Below are 19,234 nucleotides of genomic sequence, written 5' to 3'. Positions count from 1 at the left end.
TTCGAATCCCCAATTAGTTGGAATATTTAACTTCGGGTATAATAATAATTTGACGAGGACACTCGCACTTTATATTTATGACTGATGGACTGTTATGGGTAAAAACCAGACGGACATATTAAATAATCCAGGATAAAGGACAATTAACCCATGGGGCATAAAACTCAAATCAACACGTCAAACATCATGATTACGGAAGTTTAAATAAGCATAATTCTTTTATTTCATATTTAATTTCCTTTATTTTATATTTAATTGCACTTCTAATTATCGCACTTTTATTTATTGTTATTTAATCGCACTTTTAATTATCGCAATTTTATTTTATCGCACTTTTATTATTCGCAATTTCATTATCGTTATTTACTTTACGCTTTAATTTAAGTCTTGTATTTATTTTATATTTTACAATAGGTTTTAACTGCGACTAAAGTCTTAAAATCGACAAACCGGTCATTAAACGGTAAAAAACCCCCCTTTATAATAATAATATTACTTATATATATATTTGTATTTTTATAAAAGTAAACTAATATAGCGTTGAGCTTTGTTTAAAGATTTCCCTGTGGAACGAACCGGACTTACTAAAAACTACACTACTGTACGATTAGGTACACTGCCTATAAGTGTTGTAGCAAGGTTTAAGTATATCTATTCTATAAATAAATAAATATCTTGTGTAAAATTGTATCGTATTTAATAGTGTTTTCTGCTAAAATTAATAACTATTTTATATACACCTCGCATAACATCAATGATAGTAATAATAGTAATAATAATAATAATAAAAAAATGTTTCTTTTTAATAATGAAAATTTTAATAAAAAATATGATAGTTTTTAATGATAACAAAATAATAATTTTAGCGGAATGATACTTTTAATAATAATAGTAGTTTTTAACTAAAAAGATAAGTTTAATAATATTGATAATGAAAATTGTCACGACCCGGAAAATTTTGACTAATTTTAAACCAAACTCTCAATACGATATTGTATTTTTGACACGATAAGCAAAGTCTGTAAGGTTAAGTCTCAAAAATTTTGAATTTGTTTCATATATTCAATTGACCTTTGATTGTGTCCGACGATTCACGAACAATTAATTATAAATAAATATGTATATATATAAATATAAGTATATATATATATATATATTAATTTGAAATTATAAAATGTAATTTAAGCATTAAAATTGAATATGTAAAAACAAAATACAAAATAATTATGTTGTAATTTAAAAATGAGTTTATATATAAATAGATAAAAGTTCAATGTATAATTATTATTAAATGCATAATGTAATAGATATAGTAAATATATATTAAATTAAATATTACTAGTAAACATTACGTAAGTAATAAATTGTAACAGTATTATACTAAAAGTAATAATTTTTATATTATCATTATTAATATTATTACTGTTATAATTATCATTACCATTAATATCAAAAATCATTGGTATAGCTATCATTATTATTATATTTCTTTAAAAAAATAATACAATATATTATAATTATCATTATTTTTCATATCCTTATTATTAATGATTTTATTTTTATTATTATTAAAATAATTATTATTAGTATTATTATTAGTATTAATACATTTATTATTAATATTTATTTAATATAAATTAAACATAAATACTATAAGAAGATGCTTCATATCACTTTCCGTTCTGTTCAATTTGTATATATGATTGACATTCAATCAAATAAAATTCCTGATACATACAAAATCTGTTACTAATCGCCATCTAACTTTTATTTGTCTTCTGCTTCCATGTAATATTCTTGGCTATCCCAATTATACACCACCAACCCATAAAACAATCGCCCGAGATCAATCAAATTCATTTTTTTTATGATCATTCCAAAACACAAACTCATCCTTTCTTTCTTTCTTTCTTTCTTGATATGTGAACTAACCAAACATAATCTCACCATCTCCTTCACCATTATATCTCTCCTTCTCTTCCCTATTGAAACGATCACCGCCACATGCCATATTGTTTCGGTTGCTTGATAAGTCACCACCATCATGAAACCGATACTGTTTCTGGATTTGCTATTAGATGGAAACCCAAACCAAAACCCACCAAACCACCCTATCCGATCAACACACCATAGCCATCACCTTCATCAACACAAACCCAATTGTTGTTGCTTTTGTTACCGGTCACCACCGCAACTACCTGTTGCTGCCACCTTGGTCTTCGGTTTCATTCAACCATTGTCTTCCACCATAACCACCATTTAACCACCACTAAGACCCCGCACACCTGCAACTATTATTACTATATTTTCTACTGTACTTGTACAGGCTGCAGTTACAATACCATCGTGAACTGCTACTACTGGGTTTGTTGTTTCTGTTATATGCGTTGAGTGAAAACCCTAACCGAAACCCATGATTATTAATACTGTGGCTAACGAAACCCATCACCACCACCTTCATCTAAACCGAAACCTACAACCAACATGAACCACCATTACAACCTTAAATCATGGCTCCAACCCCACCTTTAATTTCTTGCTTCTCCTCTTCCTTCGGTTGTTTTAATCGTAACCGAACACCCCATAATTTTACGGTTTTTGCTATGTTTGTTTTGGGTTATGCAAACATACATTTTTTATTTATTTAATGATAATGGGGGGACAAACATGAGCTGGAGAAGGTTGGTTGTAGTGCCCACGTTGAAAGCTATGGGGTGACAAAACATACATGCACGAAAATGATATTGTAATGGAGTGTGGGTTCCATTTTACTTTATCTATAATTTTTTTTTACCGTTCCATGTTGTATTCGTTCCACAATGTATCGGATCAATTGATTTCCTCTTTTGGGCCGTGATTCTTGGGCCATGATTCAACAAATAACCTCCTAATTGAGCCGTAAAGAAGTAACCTCAAGTTCGTCTTGCTAATTAGTATGAGGAACGAGCTATGAACGATGATGATTAGTAAAATTGAAGAAGAAGAAGAATTAAGGGAAACAAGAAAATAAAATTTAAATAAAAATGATCATTAATTTAGAAAAGTAAGCGACAAAGGAACGGTTAAGGATGTTACCGGGTTAGCGGGACGTCACGGGTTCAAACCCGGATTTGGGCATTTTTTTTAGGGGATACTTCCTTGAGGTAGTTATTTATTATTATTATTGTTATTATCATTATTAAAACTATCATTTTTAATATTATCATTTCTAATAATTAATTTTATCATTTTTATTAAAATTAAAATTATTATTTTTCTTTTATTATTTAAAAATTAATATTTTTATTATTATTATTATTATTATTATTATTATTATTATTATTATTATTATTATTATTAGTATTATTTAAGTTATCATTTTATGATCATTAAAAACTATCTTTATTAATATAACTATTTTAAGTATTATCATTATTATTATTATCATAAAATAATACAACTTTTTATTTATTATTACTAATATTATTTTACCAATTAACAATTAGTTACATAAAACTATATTTAATACATGTAACATATAATTTATTGAAATAACAAGTATATCATTAATAATATATAAGTTATTCGATTACAATTACATGTGTTAATATATATAAATGATATAGGTTCGTGAATCCGAGGTCAAACCTACACTTATTCAATATCGTCATATGTATTTTTACTACAAAATACAGTATGGTGAGTTTCATTACTCCCTTTTTATATATATTTTTGGACTGAGAATACATGCGCTGTTTTATAAATGTTTTACGAAATAGGCACAAGTACTAAAACTAATTCTATGTGGGTTTAAACCAGAAATATACCCTTAGCTTGATAACATTAAACTACTTGTCTATGTACGGTAGGCTCGAATCCTAAAGATAGATCTATTGGGCCTGACAAACCCCATCCTGACTATGGGATGCTTTAGTACTTCGAGGTTATTTTAAACACACCTGATCTGGTGTACTTCAGAGGGTAAAACATGAACGTTAAGGCTTGTTACCGGGTGCCTATGTCTTATAGAATACTTTTATACACTTGCGAGTGTACATATATTTATAAACGAAAATCTTGTGGTCTATTATTATATTGAAATGATTGTTATGATAAACCTATGAACTCACCAACCTTTTGGTTGACACTTTTAAGCATGTTTATTCTCAGGTATGAAAGAAATCTACCGCTGTGCATTTGCTCATTTTAAAGATATTACTTGGAGTCATTCATGGCACATTTAGGTCAGTACCTCGCAATGGGACCAGATGTTGATGATTTCGTCCGGATGGATTAGGACGGGTCACTACAAAAATAATAATTTTGATAATAGTACTAATACTTAATAATAATAATAACAATAATTTAACTATAATCTTAATAATAATAATAAATGATAACTAATACCTATATTAGTAATGATAAGAATAATAATTGTAATACCAACAATAATAATAACAATGATAATAATAATAATAATGATAATAATAATAATAATAATAATAATAATAATAATAATAATAATAATAATAATAATAATAATAATAATAATGATAATTATAAAAAAAGACTACCTCAAAATAAAGGCCTTGGATTCATAAAGCTTAGAAGCATTAAAAAGAAATAAACTGCCCAAGATGGGACTCGAACACCCGACCTCTCGTTAATCCAACCCACCACTAAACCGTGGATCCATCAGCAACTTTTCTGATTTAAATTACTAACCTAATATTTTTAACCCGAAAACAGTTTAAATATTCCACTTGTTCATGTTTCAGCCCAATAGAAAAACAAAACGGCCCAAATCAGAAAATGGCAGCCCAATAACAATTCGATCCAGTTTATTGAAGTTTAAAACCCAAAAATGGAATACGATGAGGAGTTAGCAGCCGTATGTAACAGTAGGTTTTCGATCTGCAGCCATCTCCTTCGATTTATCATCATCAACATTATTCACCATTCATCATCATCATCTCCATAACACCTTTACTGTAACATCACCACGATCATGTTATCATACTCTTCATCAATAATCATCGTTGTTGTAGGTCATCGTCTTTCGAGCTATAAAACAGGTTCATTGTTCATCATCTTTATTGGAGTATAAACAAAACGCAATAGTAGTCTTTTGGGTTTTGTTGGGTGGTTCACGATAGGAAGAAAAATAGTATTGGGTTCTTAGTAATCATAGAACGGAAGAAGAAACAGAAAAAGAGAAATCGTTCGTGGGTTTATGAAGGTAACGGTTTTAATGGGTTTCGAATAAGATGGTGTTCGAGCATGAATAAATATTAGCTCGATGTGGTGTTTGGGCTGTGATCATAATTGAAACAGACAGATTATTGGAAATCATTTAATAGTACCTTGTATAACTAAATGAATAATTAAGTATGATCATAAGTATCACCTTCCTATCGTTATCAATGTCCTGATCGTCACCACTATAATCATTGTTTTTTTTTCTGTTTCCACAACATCATCCTTTATTGTAGCATCGTCATCAACATCCTTTCTTTCTGTTTTAGAAATGAAAACGGACGTGAGCTACAGTTTAATTAACACTGTTGGTGTTTGCAGCTGTACAGCGGTCGAGTAATAACATGGGTGTTTATCTTTGGGTGTCGGTTTACACAAGATAGAGGTACAGCGACAAGATTGATTCGTTTATGGTGGTTTGTTGGGCTGTCGATAAAACAGAAAACATAACAGGTTTGTAGCAGCAGCAAGATAATAGCAGCGGTGATGGTTTGGTCATGGTGATGTTAAGATGGTTTTGAGGTTGGAAAACAACATAAAATAATGGTGATGGTATTTGGTTGTTGAGGGTTCTCGGTGGTGGTGATGGAAGGTGATAAGGTGATGGTGTACGGTGAAAGAGGGTGGTTGAAGGTGATAGACGTTTTGAGCAAGATGGTGGTGATGTGGTTGTGGTTTATAGTGGTGATCGAGTAGTTTGAAGCGGTTGATGTGGTGAAGATGGGTTTCAATTTAGTGAGGGTAATGAAAAATGGTCGATGGTTGATCATAGATGGAAGTGGGTTTGGTGATATCTTTAATCATGCCACTGGATATTGGATATACTTATGTATTTATATAAGTAACCTATGTTAATATAATACTAATAATAATTATAATTAATATTAATAATAATAATAATAATAATAATAATAATAATAATAATAATGTAATGTTAGTCAAAAAGTAGAGAAAGAAAACAACTAATATAATCAAACGTGCAAAAACAAGTTGCAATTCTGCCGACACTGTTAAACTATAAATCACAGACCAGATTTTGTACTCCGTTGTTAATTAGTGGCGAATAAAAAGTACTCAGAAAAATTCCAAATTTTTAAATTAAGTATCTTTATTTATTTAGGTCATTATGGTATAAAATTTGATCGTTAACTATTAAATAAATATTACATTAATATTCACTCCCATTCCCTAAGTAAAATATAAAAAGTTTTAAACTTTATCAAATAACTTCTAAATGTATTATTAATTAGCCTATAATTTATAAAACTCCTTTTTGGATCACCGTTTATTTTAAAATCACATAAGTTCCTTTTTAACTCGTATACTATCAATCGTATGAAAATTGAGTGTTACCTTCGTTTACAAAATAGATTCGAAATCACAAAATATATATTTAACATAATTTATTTATATATATAGATATGTTTTAAATAATAGCTATCATAATATCTCATTTTTATTTTATTTTACATAATTAATTTTAATAACAACAACATATAATATTTAATATTATATCTCCAATTATATTTCAAATAAAAATATATATATGTATCTATTTACAATTAGTCGTTCATGAATCGCCGAGAACAGTCGAAGGTCAATTGAATATATGAACATCGTTTCAAAATTTTCTAGACTCAACATTACATACTTTGCTTATCGTATTGAGAATATATATAGATTAAGTTTAAATTTGGTCGGAAATTCCTGGGTCATCACACAAATCCCATGGAATTTCAAATCCTCGAAATTGAAATCCTTGAACCAAACGCCCCCTAATTCTTTTCAAAATCAAATTTTGACCCTGAATTAACAAAATTAGACTAGAAAAGAAGTACCTTATAAAGGAAGTATAATAACACTAAACATATTGAAAAATGATTTTTTTTATTATTATAATTTTTTACAAATTTACAGTTACATGAGGGGAAAAATATTGAATAAATTAAATTAAATTATTAAATATAAAATAAAAAATCGAGAAAATTTGAGGGAAATAATGATATTTACTTACAGATAAATGTCAAATGTGAGGATTTCAGAATATAAATCTAAAGAGCAGAAGCAATTTAAGGGTTTGTAAGATTTAGAAATGAATTAATTAGTAATTAATATTCATAAAGAGAATTAATAGTAGATTGGTGAGTATTTTAGTATTATTATTAATTGTTATTTATTATTAGTATTAATTATTAATTATTAATTATTAGTTATTAACTATTAATTTTGTTATTGATTATGAATTTATATTATTATTATTATTATTATTAATTATTATGAATTATTATTATATTATGAATTTTTATATTATGAATAACTAGATAACTTTCAGACCGCGCGTTGCGGCGGTGTCTTTTGAATATAAGTTATTCAATACACGATGTTATGTACAAAATAGCTCTGAATAAGCTGGCAATGGTAACGTACTAAGGTATCAGTGTGTGCGAGTGCAGTTTAGTAAGTGAGCATAGATAACATTGTGCATTGTAGCAATTGAAAAGTTGAAGGAGCAGCACGACAGTTACAGTAGTAGCTGTGTGAGCTGCTGGGTTTTTTAATGTTTATGTTTCTCAACAGCGGAATACCTACACACAAAATAGGATACATAAAGAGATTATTAGATGGGTACAACTAATAAGTAAAGCTACTATTGTTTTTGAAAACCATGTCTACTGCACTCGCAATCAATAGCTGGCACTACACGCGTTATTGTACTTTCTATTGCATTTGCTACTGGACTCAAGATTAAGACCTGCTGGTGCAATTGTTGGTGTTCTCCTAAAATATTTACCTTTCATATATAATATAAGAGCCTCTTTGAGGCTCCAAAAATACAAACGAGCACAACCTTTTTTATCAGCATTTGCAAAAGCTAATGGCAACAGAAAGCTAACAACTAAAAAGAACAGCAGAAATGCGTATAAAAGTATATATACGTATATTCATAAACTACTTTTTTAGACCGAACACCGAAAGGTATTCATAAGTAAACATTTAAATAGTAACGTGAAAAGAAGTGTTGGAACCACTAACCAAAGCATACTGATTAATAACACCAATCCATCAAAAGATAAACATAGCAGTCAGTTTACATATCCATATATCTGTAATTTATAACCAACCTAATTATAATAGCAGAAAGTTTACAATATTTTCTTCAACTAATTTTAAGTTTTTATTTCAAATCAAGTGATCAACCATGATGAACATATGTTGTGATGCCCCGTACAAAACCATCGTGTACGAATCATCAATAACAGGATCATTACAAGGTTAAGTACTATATGCTGTAATAAAAGAAGTTGCATTCACGATAAAAAGATGACGTCATAATCGACGTCAATTGTTTTACACCAATAGTATGCTTCTACGAATAGCAAGCATGAATAAATGTATGTGACCCTTAGGTCGTTACAAAACATAGTTTCAAATGTATTAAAGTTTGAATGCAAGATAAAGTAGTTCATGCGGTGATAACACTAGAGCAGCGGGTGTCTACGGCAAGACTTAGCACGACAGCGGAAGCAAATAACCTTAGGCACCTGAGAAAAACATGCTTAAAAATGTCAACACAAAGGTTGGTGAGCTATAGTTTAAGTATAATAGTAAGTAAGGTAGGCCATGAGATTTCAGTGCTACAAAGAGCGTTTCAAAACAGTATGATAAAGTATATGTTAACCGTGGGCACTTGGTAACTAACTTAACGTTTATACCCCCTGAAAGTACACTTGGCAAGTGCGTATATTTACGAAGTATTAAACACTCATTAAATGCTAGCGCTACTAGCCCGAGTGGGGATGTCAAACCCTATGGATTCATATCTAAGATTCGCGTTCACCGGTTCAAAAACCAATGACTAAACGTTACCGAGCTAAAGGGAATGTTTCTGCCATTGTATAACCCACACATATATAAGTTTAAGTACTCGTGCCTAGTATGTAAAACATATAAAAGCGCATGCATTCTCAGTTCCCAAAATAAGTTAAAGTAAAAAGGGAATGCTATAACTCACAATGATAAAGTAGCGGTAAAGTATGACTCGAAAAGTAAGCAAGTAATGAAGGTCGTCCAAACGGGTCCTCAACCTAAGTCAAATTGTACTAAGTCAGTAAATCGTCTGAAATGGTTTAAAAGTATGTAAATAAGGTCTTAAGAGTCATCATCATTCATCATCAAACATAAGGCGTAAAGTAAGTTTCGTTTATGAAAGTAGTTTAAAACAAAGGCTGACTTCAGTCAGTCACCACGGCCTCTACCCTTATTGAAATAAGGTGAGACCGGTGGCCATGGCTCCGTATATGAGTCCTTTAAGTGTGGTAAAATTTAAAGAAGCAAACTCGTCTTCGTTTGACCGTGGCGACGGTCTAAGTGCGAGTAGGTCAGAAATTTCTGCACAACGTTAAAAGGACATAGTGACGATCGGAGGGCCATAAATCCTAAACCGTAACTCGGATTAAGACGAGTCCTATATGAAAAGTTATCTACTCGAACAGAACTATTTGAAAATCAAGGTTACAGTAGCCCAGTGTACTGGTCTGTTACAGAAAACAGTAGGTAGAAGGCAGAAAGCAGAAAAATAATGGGTTCCGGTGAGTTTGGTGCTTGATGTTCATCATGGTTCTCATCCTTGATGCCTATAGCTTCAAGTGTACAAATCATTGATGTGTTTACATCATCTTTACCATGGTTTGACCATCATAACCTAAGTGTAAGTCTAAGACATGAAGCACAACTCACTTAAGAGTTGTATGAAGTTTGATGAACCAAAGTTACATCAAAGTCTTAGATCTAACACATACATGAACTTTAAAACTAATAATAAGTTACAAACTTGAAAGTGAACTTATGAAATCAAGATCTTAAGTTGTAGAACATAGTTCTTAGTTTGATCTTGAAGATCCAAGACTCAAAAGTCTAGATCTAACATAAGTGTACAAAGTTATAATTAAAAAGTTTCATTTATATGTTCTTGAACTTTTAAAGTTAACTTTAAGTTCAAGATTAATGAGATCAAGGTTAACTAGTAACACTTGACCAATAATAACCAACAAACATGAATTTAAAGTGCAAGAATAAAGTGATAAATTAAATAAACAAGTAAAAGGTTCATGGTTGTTCATACTTTTAAAGATTCAACCAAAGTTTGATCTTTAAGAAAAGTAAACCTTAAGTTTACTTCAAGAACTACAAGTATGAATTCAACACATGAACTTACAAACTTTTGAAATAATAAATGTAGAATCATAAACTAGTAAGTTTATGTTCTTGTGTTCTTGAAAATTCAAGATATTATAAAGAATGAAACTAAAGAGTTTGATTCTTGGAAACTAGTAAGTAACTAATAACAAGTAACAAAGTAACAACAACTAACAAGTAATTAACAAAGACAAGTATCAAAACAACAAATGATGATGATGATTTAGGGGTGTTTTGGTTCGGTTTTACAAGAGGAAAGGAAGGAGAAGAACTCAAGTTACTTACAAAGTTTAGAGAGAAAAGAGAGGAAAAAGAGTTGCAAGTATGTGTGTGTGTTTTTGAATGAGAGAAATCTAGTATGAAGTGATAAGGTAAAATGAAACAAAACACTCCATATGGGAGCCTTAGGCCTACGGTTTTCCAGCAGAAAAATGGAGGGAGGGTAAGGTTTAATGGTTACTAGCATGTAAAAGTCATAAAAGGTGGTTAATGGAGGTGTATGCATGGGGATTGTATGTTAACTAGATTCCATGTGCTTAAACTAACTAGTTACTCTTGAAAGTAATACTTACATGTAATGTTGGGCTAGTTAAGTCCATATAGGAAGTAGGGTGGGCTTATAAGCCCAAAGTCATGAGTCCATTACACTAGTCAAGCCCAATTTCAAGTATTTAACAAATAAATCCAATTAAAGCCCAAGTAACTAACTAATAACCTTAGTTAATTAAAATGATTAATAAACTTAATCAAGAATGTAAATAATACTTGAAAATATTATTCGTGAAGTTTCGTGTGTCACTGATGTCAAAGCTAAGGGGTATAAAATACTATTGAAGTTTACAACGAAACACTATTAAATACGATATAATTTTACACAAGATATTTATTTATTTAGAGAATGGATATACTTAAACCTTGCTACAACACTTATAGGCAGTGTACCTAATCGTACAGTAGTGTAGTTTTTAGTAAGTCCGGTTCGTTCCACAGGGAAATCTTTAAACAAAGCTTAACGCTATATTAGTTTACTTTTATAAAAATACAAATACATATATATAAGTAATATTATTATTATAAAGGGGGGTTTTTTACCGTTTAATGACCGGTTTGTCGATTTTAAAACTTTAGTCGCAGTTAAAACCTAATGTAAAATATTAAATAAATAAAAGACTTAATTTAAAGCGTAAAATAAATAACGATAATGAAATTGCGAATAATAAAAGTGCGATAAAATAAACTTGCGATAATTAAAAAGGACGATAATTAAAAGTGCAATTAAATACAATAACAATAAAAATGCGATAATTAGAAGTGCAATTAAATATAAAATAAAGGAAATTAAATATGAAATAAAAGAATTATGCTTATTTAAACTTCCGTAATCATGATGTTTGACGTGTTGATTTTAGTTTTATGCCCATGGGTTAATTGTCCTTTGTCCTGGATTATTTAATATGTCCGTCTGGTTTTTGTCCATAACAGTCCATCAGTCATAAATATAAAGTGCGAGTGTCCTCGTCAAATTATTATTATACCCGAAGTTAAATATTCCAACTAATTGGGGATTCGAATTGTAACAAGGTTTTAATACTTTGTTTAATGAATACACCAGGTTATCAACTGCGTGTAAACCAAGGTTTTACTACTTTGTTAACAATTACACCAATTACCCTTGAATGTAATTCACCCCTGTTTCAACAAGTTTATTAACTATTAATCCATTTCCGTGTCCGGTTAAATGAACGATTATTCGTACATATAAATACCCCGCCCATCGTGTCCGATCGAGTGTATATGGTAATTTATAGGGACGCCCAATTGTAAATCTTTATATTAACATTAACAAACTATCATTTAGTTAAACAAATATAAAGCCCATTAATAGCCCATAATCTAATTTCCACAAGTGTCGTTCTTTTGTCCAAACCCCAATTATGGTACAAAGCCCAATTACCCAATTTTAGTAATTAGCCCAACATCATGATTACTTTGGATTAAATAAGCATAATAATAACTTAGCTACGAGACATTAATGTAAAAAGGTTGAACATAACTTACAATGATTAAAAATAGCGTAGCGTTACACGGACATAATTTCGACTTACACCCTTACAACATTCGCTAACATACCCTTATTATTAGAATTATAATTAAAATTAAAATTAAAATTAAAATATAAATATAAATATATACGATATATTGAGAGAGAGAGATATATATTTGGTGAATTTTTACGATCAGAATGCGCGAGCTTTATAGGGATTTTCGATTTTTGGGGCTCCGCGACTCGCGGCATTTTTGCCTTTAAACTCCGCGAGTCGCGGAGAATGAAATTAGAGCTCAGTCCCTTTGGAGTCTTTCTTGCCGACGGTTTTTATTATTTATTATAATATATAAATAATTATAAGAATTATTTAAATATTATATTATATTTATGTGCATAGTTGACTTGTAATTTTTAGTCCGTTGCGTCGAGCGTTGAGAGTTGACTCTGATCCCGGTTCCGGATTTTTGAACGTCCTTGCGTACAATTTAATATCTTGTACTTTGCGTTTTGAATCTTGTACTCTTGTAATTTCGAGACGTTTCTTATCAATAATTGGAACCTCTTTGATTGTCTTTTGTACTTTTGAGCTTTTTGGTCGTTTGCGTCTTCAATTCGTCGAATCTGTCTTTTGTCTTCACCTTTTATTATTTAAACGAATATCACTTGTAAATAGAACAATTGCAACTAAAAGCTTGTCTTTCTTGAGGAATAATGCTATGAAATATATGTTCGTTTTTAGCATTATCAAATATTCCCACACTTGAGCGTTGCTTGTCCTCAAGCAATATCGTTTTGAAATACTAGAATCACTTCTTTATTCTTCACACTTTGTACATCAGTGATTTCTATACGGCGGTATAAACAATGGTAGTAACGATATGGTTTACAGTCCCATATGACTATAAAAATTTAGATCCATTAAGGAAATTGGATCTTTATGAAAACATTTGATCTTTTGAAAATCTAGTTTTTACCCTAGATAAGTTTTCCGGAATAACCCTTTACCGGTGTTTGCAAAATATTTTTGTGGGTTTGGTGGGTTTCAGAATTGAAAATTTTAGCTCAAAACTTGCTGTTTTGTGTCACCCACTTGCTAACCTTGTATTTGAAAAGCAACACGTCCAGTTTACTTGTCCCGTATATTACCTTTCGATAAACTACCGTCCGGTTGTAAAGGAAAGCGATGAACAAGAAACTGTTAAGGCAATGTCCCCTGACATGCTTTTAATTATGGTTTATAACGTGTCGGACGCAATTACTATCCTTGGTAGGAGCAATAGTAAAGCTCACCCTTATAATTTTTCGGTATGGCACAAGGTCCTGTCTTTGACCACTATGCAACCACCGTTCTTACGGTTGACACCCGATTTAGTTCAGGTGACCTAATGAATTCCAGGTGAATTCCTAGGATTTTACGTTCAATGGTAATGAACGCATTGAAAATAGGGTTTTTAGAAAACAAATCGGTTTATAATTTTGATCAAAATATTTTCTCGTTCAAGCTCGAGTTTAGATATCATTGAATTCCATGAGTTTGAATTCTCAATCTTTAAGGTCAATCTCTAGGATTGAGTAATATCAGTCTTAAAAGCTGATTTTTAATCTTTAAGGAGATTATCCTTTCTGGGGATCTGATTCATTAGTCTTATCCAGCTAATTTGCATGGTGCCCCCCATTGTACAAGATAAATCCTTCTCATGGTTAGGATAAATCTGACCACTTGGCGACCCTGTTTAATGCTGAGGTCCGTGGATTTCCTGCTGATTTTAGTGATGACTTTTCTAGATTTTTCGTCAACCTACAGCTGGTCTGGACGACAACTTCTTGACCTAAATCAAGAAGCGCGTGTCTTTTTCGGAAGACTTTACTTCCTTTTAATGATGGAATTGATTCATCGTGTAGATCCATCTCTTCTTTTCTTTCATCGGGTAAAATGGTTTAGTTTAGTCCAAAGCAAAAGTATTTTCAGTTATTTGTTACAGATATATGTGACATATGTTTAAGATAACTTGGTAAATTTTCCCACACTTGGCTTTTATTTTCTTTTTTTATCGTCCTCTATTCCATTTTAAATGAATTTCAACATTTTGGTTTGTTTCTCAATTTATGTCCTTTCCGAGGTAACAATAATTTCGGTGTTAACACCTAGTTTTATCGTTCATAAATATGTATAAACATGATTTTGAGTTCATTTAATTGAAAATTTTGAAAAATTTTACTAGAATTGGGTAGTTAGTATATAAGACTAGGGCTGTTCTTTTTTTTTATCAGAGAGCACTAGATTCTAATACAACTACTGCTTTACTAGTATTTTTAATGGTAACTAAGTGTTTAAGATAAAAATTTTAAAATCCGAAAGAATTTAACCCCTTCCCACACTTAAGATTTTGCAATGCCCTCATTTGCAAGAAATCAGTAACAATTTAAATTATTGAGGGTGATTAGTGTGAAAATGATTAAATTTTTACCAAAGTTTCCAAATATATTGGCGTTTGTTTACTGAATGATAAATGGTGCACATCATTTGTTCATTCCGTCTGTTGTGACATCACATTTATTTGTCATCTTGTCGTCAAAATTAGTAGCTTTTGCTGAACTTAATGCCAGTCTTTGAAAATACGCTGTTTTACCATGTTTTGAACAATCGACAATATACATACATACAAGTATAATTATGCAAGGCAATTTGAAATGGGACTTAATATCCTACTTTCAAATTCTAAATATGAAATATTAGTACACAATAATAATAAAATAATAAAAATTACACAAATTTATCCAATAACATAAGTTTAAACATGAAAAAGTCAAAAGATAAAAACATAAAAATCATAAAAATAACCAATTGGAACTAAATCAGTCTGGATAGGGGTTCCAGTTCATCTCATCGGGTGGGTTCCATTGTTGGTTATAGGTGTTCTGATAGGCTTGGTCATAGTCATACCGGTTAAAGGGTGGTGGGATATCGGGGCTATGTGGCGGAAAATGAGCAGGTCGAGTAGGTACATAGTTATTTGGTACCTGATATGATAGCTGGCTCATGATTTGGTGCTGATGAACTAACCAGCTATCGTGTTGGCGTCGCCTATAATCCTCGTATACTCGCTCGGAGTTCCACTGCTCATACATACTATGTCTTGCCGCGTTCGTCATTGCTTCCTCATCTATACGAACGTGGACGTCAAGAATAGCATCTCGAAAGACATCCCTAATGTCTTCCGCCTCCTCCATTTCCTCGTCTGAGCCTCTCTCTACCTGAGGATGAGATCCCTCATAGGGTACTGCCTGGTTACGTCTACTTTTCAATACCTTAGCACCCACATAAACTTTCAATCCTAAGGGCTCAACCTGTTCTCTTCAAATCTATAATGGACCCCCTTGGTTCCTATCAACACCTAAATACTCTCCAATGAGAGTAACAAAAATACCTCCTCCTATTATACTCCCGTCCTGCATTCCCTCTACCATTTTAGATAAATAAAAAGCAACACAGTAAGGGATATTGACAAAGCTTCTAGGATCCCGAATACACTTTAGGTAGAATAAATCATATAAGGTAATTTTTTCTTTATTATGACCTCTTTGTGTAATCGAGTTGGCCAAAAATCTATGAATAATACGAAGCTCGGCTCTGTCAATATGTGTATAGGAGTGTCCTCCTGCTCGTGTAAAAACATCAAAATGTGACATACGTCTCCAAATGGCGTCAGTGTCAAAGTTACTATCTACCCGTTCACCATAATGAATCAAGTTTGTACAATCGGGTAATAGCAACTCACCAGGAGTATATATCTGTAAGGCCCTGGCCATGTCCAGCATGGACATTCTGTACATTCTACCGCCAAGGATAAACCTAAGAAATCTTCTATCATCTATCCTAACTATATTTGTATCAAGTGATACAGTACTCATCAACTCAACACACCATTCCTTATATACAGGTCTACGAATGGTGAAAAGACGTTCCCAATCTGTAAAAGAAGAACTGCCATACCTTTGAACTAAAAGCTGTCTAACACGGTCAGCTAGATGGACCGTTTCCAAAGGGGCCCAATCAATTACCCTTGGCACCTCTACATTTTTTGTTACCAATTTGAATTTGTTCCTTTGATATGTCTCGTAATCTCTCCATCTTCTATCAAATCTCAGATTAGGATGTAGAGTGTGCTCAGGAATCGTTGGGAATTCTACTGGCGGCCTCATTGGGAATACTATGAATTCATCAACAAACTGTACCGGATCATAATAAGGTATGTGCTGATCAGGCTGTTGTTGTTCCTGTTGTGGTTCTTGTTCGTGTTGCATTTCTGGCTGTGGTTCTTGTGCTGGTGCTAGTCATCTAGATGATGATGCTCCTGAACCTCCAGTATCGGCTCTCTGTAAAACACATTAAACACAAAAATTGTGCATCCAAATATGCATTAGTGTTAGCAAAATAACAACTTAAAACAATCACTATAACATGTTAAATCAAAATTAAACTTATACACATCTTCACAATTTTTCACAATTCTACACTTTTCAAATAAGCACATATGAAAATGTATACAAAATTCATAAGCATTTAACTCAAATAACATGTCAAAATATTCATTATTAATAATTAAACAAGTCTCAAATGGTAAATATATCAAATTAATCAAGTTCATGAATTTTGGACTTAAAAAGTCCACTTTAATCTCCAAAAATCATGTTTAGGATCATTGTTTGGATTATTTAACTATCTAAACATGTTACACTACTCAATTTAGCAATAATTCATGACAAAAATCGGCCATAACCTGTTTATATCAAAAAGCCCCAAATTGCTCAAGAACACAAACCCTAGATTTCTAAAAATTTTGAAGTTTTTGACTTCAAATCATGTTAAATAGCATCAATCTAGGTTATACATGCATAAAATACTAACAATTTAACACTAATTACACTAGAAATTAACAAAATTGCATTAGGTAAAAAATTGGTAATTATCACAAAAACTAGGAATTTATAGAGTTTAGGAGTGTAATTTTTACCAATTTGCTGAAGAATGAGAATCTAGGCATGATTAGAGCAAGAAAAATGACGAATTACGGTGGAAAAATGGCGAAAATTGGTGAATTTTTGGGTGAGTTTCGGGTGTATGTGTGTGTGTTGTGGTGAAGAACAGACTCGCTGAGAGTTTTTGATCTGGCCAGTTTTCCAGCCTCATGCGATCGCATGAGGTTGGTGTGTAAACCCCATGCGATCGCATGGGGTGCCGGCAACAGTGTTTTCAGCTTTTTTTTTTTTTTTTTTTTTTATATAAAACCTTATGCTTTATAAAACTTATAATTAATTAAATTTTAAAAATTTTGTTTTCCTTTAGGAGCGAGGGCGTTTCGGATCGTTGTCCTAGTCTGTCCCTCGACAAAATTTTAAAATTTGTCAAATCAAAGCGCGGTTTTTAAAAGTAAAGATTTTTGGGTTTTTTTTAATGTTTTTGGCATACTTTAATTCAATAAGATTAAAAATAATGATAATAAAAGTTCTCGTCCCTCCCTCGGGTAAAGCAATTTCGGTTCAAAGACCTAGTCTTCAACTTACGACGAATTTTAAAAATCATATTTTTAACTTAATGAGACAAAGTAAATTTTTGTTTTTAAATTCACACAACTTAAATATAAAATTAAAAATTCACACCAAACTTAAAATTTGAAATGCATAAAATTAAAAATTCATATTTTTAAAAATTCATACCAAACTTAATTTTAAAAATTCACATTATAAATTCACACCAAACTTATATTAATTTTTCAAATATTTACAATTTTAAAAATATTGTTTTTATAAAGTTTACAATATTAATTTAAGATTTAAATATTAATTTTAAAAACATGGTAAAAATAAAATTAAAAATCTTTTTGTCTTTTTATCCCACTTTAATCAATCAAATATTATCAAAAATATGCGCCCCTCTTTTCGGTAAAGTAATTTCGGTTCCAAGACCTAATTTAACTCATGACGAATTTTTGAAATATTTTGGGTTGATTAATTAAAGATATTTATACCTTAAGAATAAACGTTAAATTTCGCAGTGATGTAATAAATTTTTGAATGATATCAATAATTTCGGTCGCCAAACCTAATTTTATTCAATACCAATTTAATACTTTATAGCGAACAAATTAGCGTTTATTATCAAAAGGTTAAAAATAAAAATAAAAACAAAAAAAACTGTACAGACTTACCTGTGAGATAGTATTCTTAGTTATATGATCTATCCCATTCATAAGATAGTCGGTTTAATTGGTTTTCCATGGCTACATAGGCGTAACCTCAAACATTCAGTGTCTTTTCTTCTAAACATATGAACGGTCCGTCTCTGCATAAAGTAACAAATTCGGTATTTGAATAGGTTTGATTATTTGAACATTTACCTCCATGTGACCATTTTCCGCATTTGTGACATCTTTCTAGGTGTCATGCTCTTCTTTTCGCTGCGGATTTTGATTTTCCTTTACCAAATTGTGACTTATTATCTTCGCATCTGGATTCTTTTCTTACTCCGTCCAATCTTTCTCTGATTACTGATACTATTTCACTCGGAAGTGTGTCATTATTACGTTTAGTGATCAAAGCGTGTAGCATTAGACCATGGTTTAGTTCACAGGCAGTCTTCATTTCGTAAAAACCTAAAAAAAAATAAAAATTCAGAATGGGGGGAGAAGACTAGTTCTTTAGGGTCTGCTAGGGAAAGACCATTCGGGTTCCATTTTCGAGAACTACATGAAAACA

At 31.2% G+C, this 19,234-nt stretch overlaps 1 long non-coding RNA gene across 1 annotated transcript in view; it reads right to left on the bottom strand.

The window, feature by feature from the left end:
- Positions 1–7,673: 7,673 nt before the first annotated feature.
- Positions 7,674–19,234, bottom strand: part of LOC139840226 (uncharacterized) — a 50,960-nt gene continuing 39,399 nt past the window's right edge. Inside the window, exon 4 of the long non-coding RNA XR_011757283.1 lies at positions 7,674–7,820. This is a non-coding gene — a long non-coding RNA (uncharacterized lncRNA). The remainder of the gene's footprint in view (positions 7,821–19,234) is intronic.

The sequence above is a fragment of the Rutidosis leptorrhynchoides genome, chromosome 4, assembly GCF_046630445.1.
Source record: "Rutidosis leptorrhynchoides isolate AG116_Rl617_1_P2 chromosome 4, CSIRO_AGI_Rlap_v1, whole genome shotgun sequence".
Taxonomy (NCBI): Eukaryota; Viridiplantae; Streptophyta; class Magnoliopsida; order Asterales; family Asteraceae; genus Rutidosis; species Rutidosis leptorrhynchoides.
The sequence above is the reverse complement of the archived record's forward strand: the minus strand, read 5'-3'. Positions and strand labels throughout refer to the sequence as shown.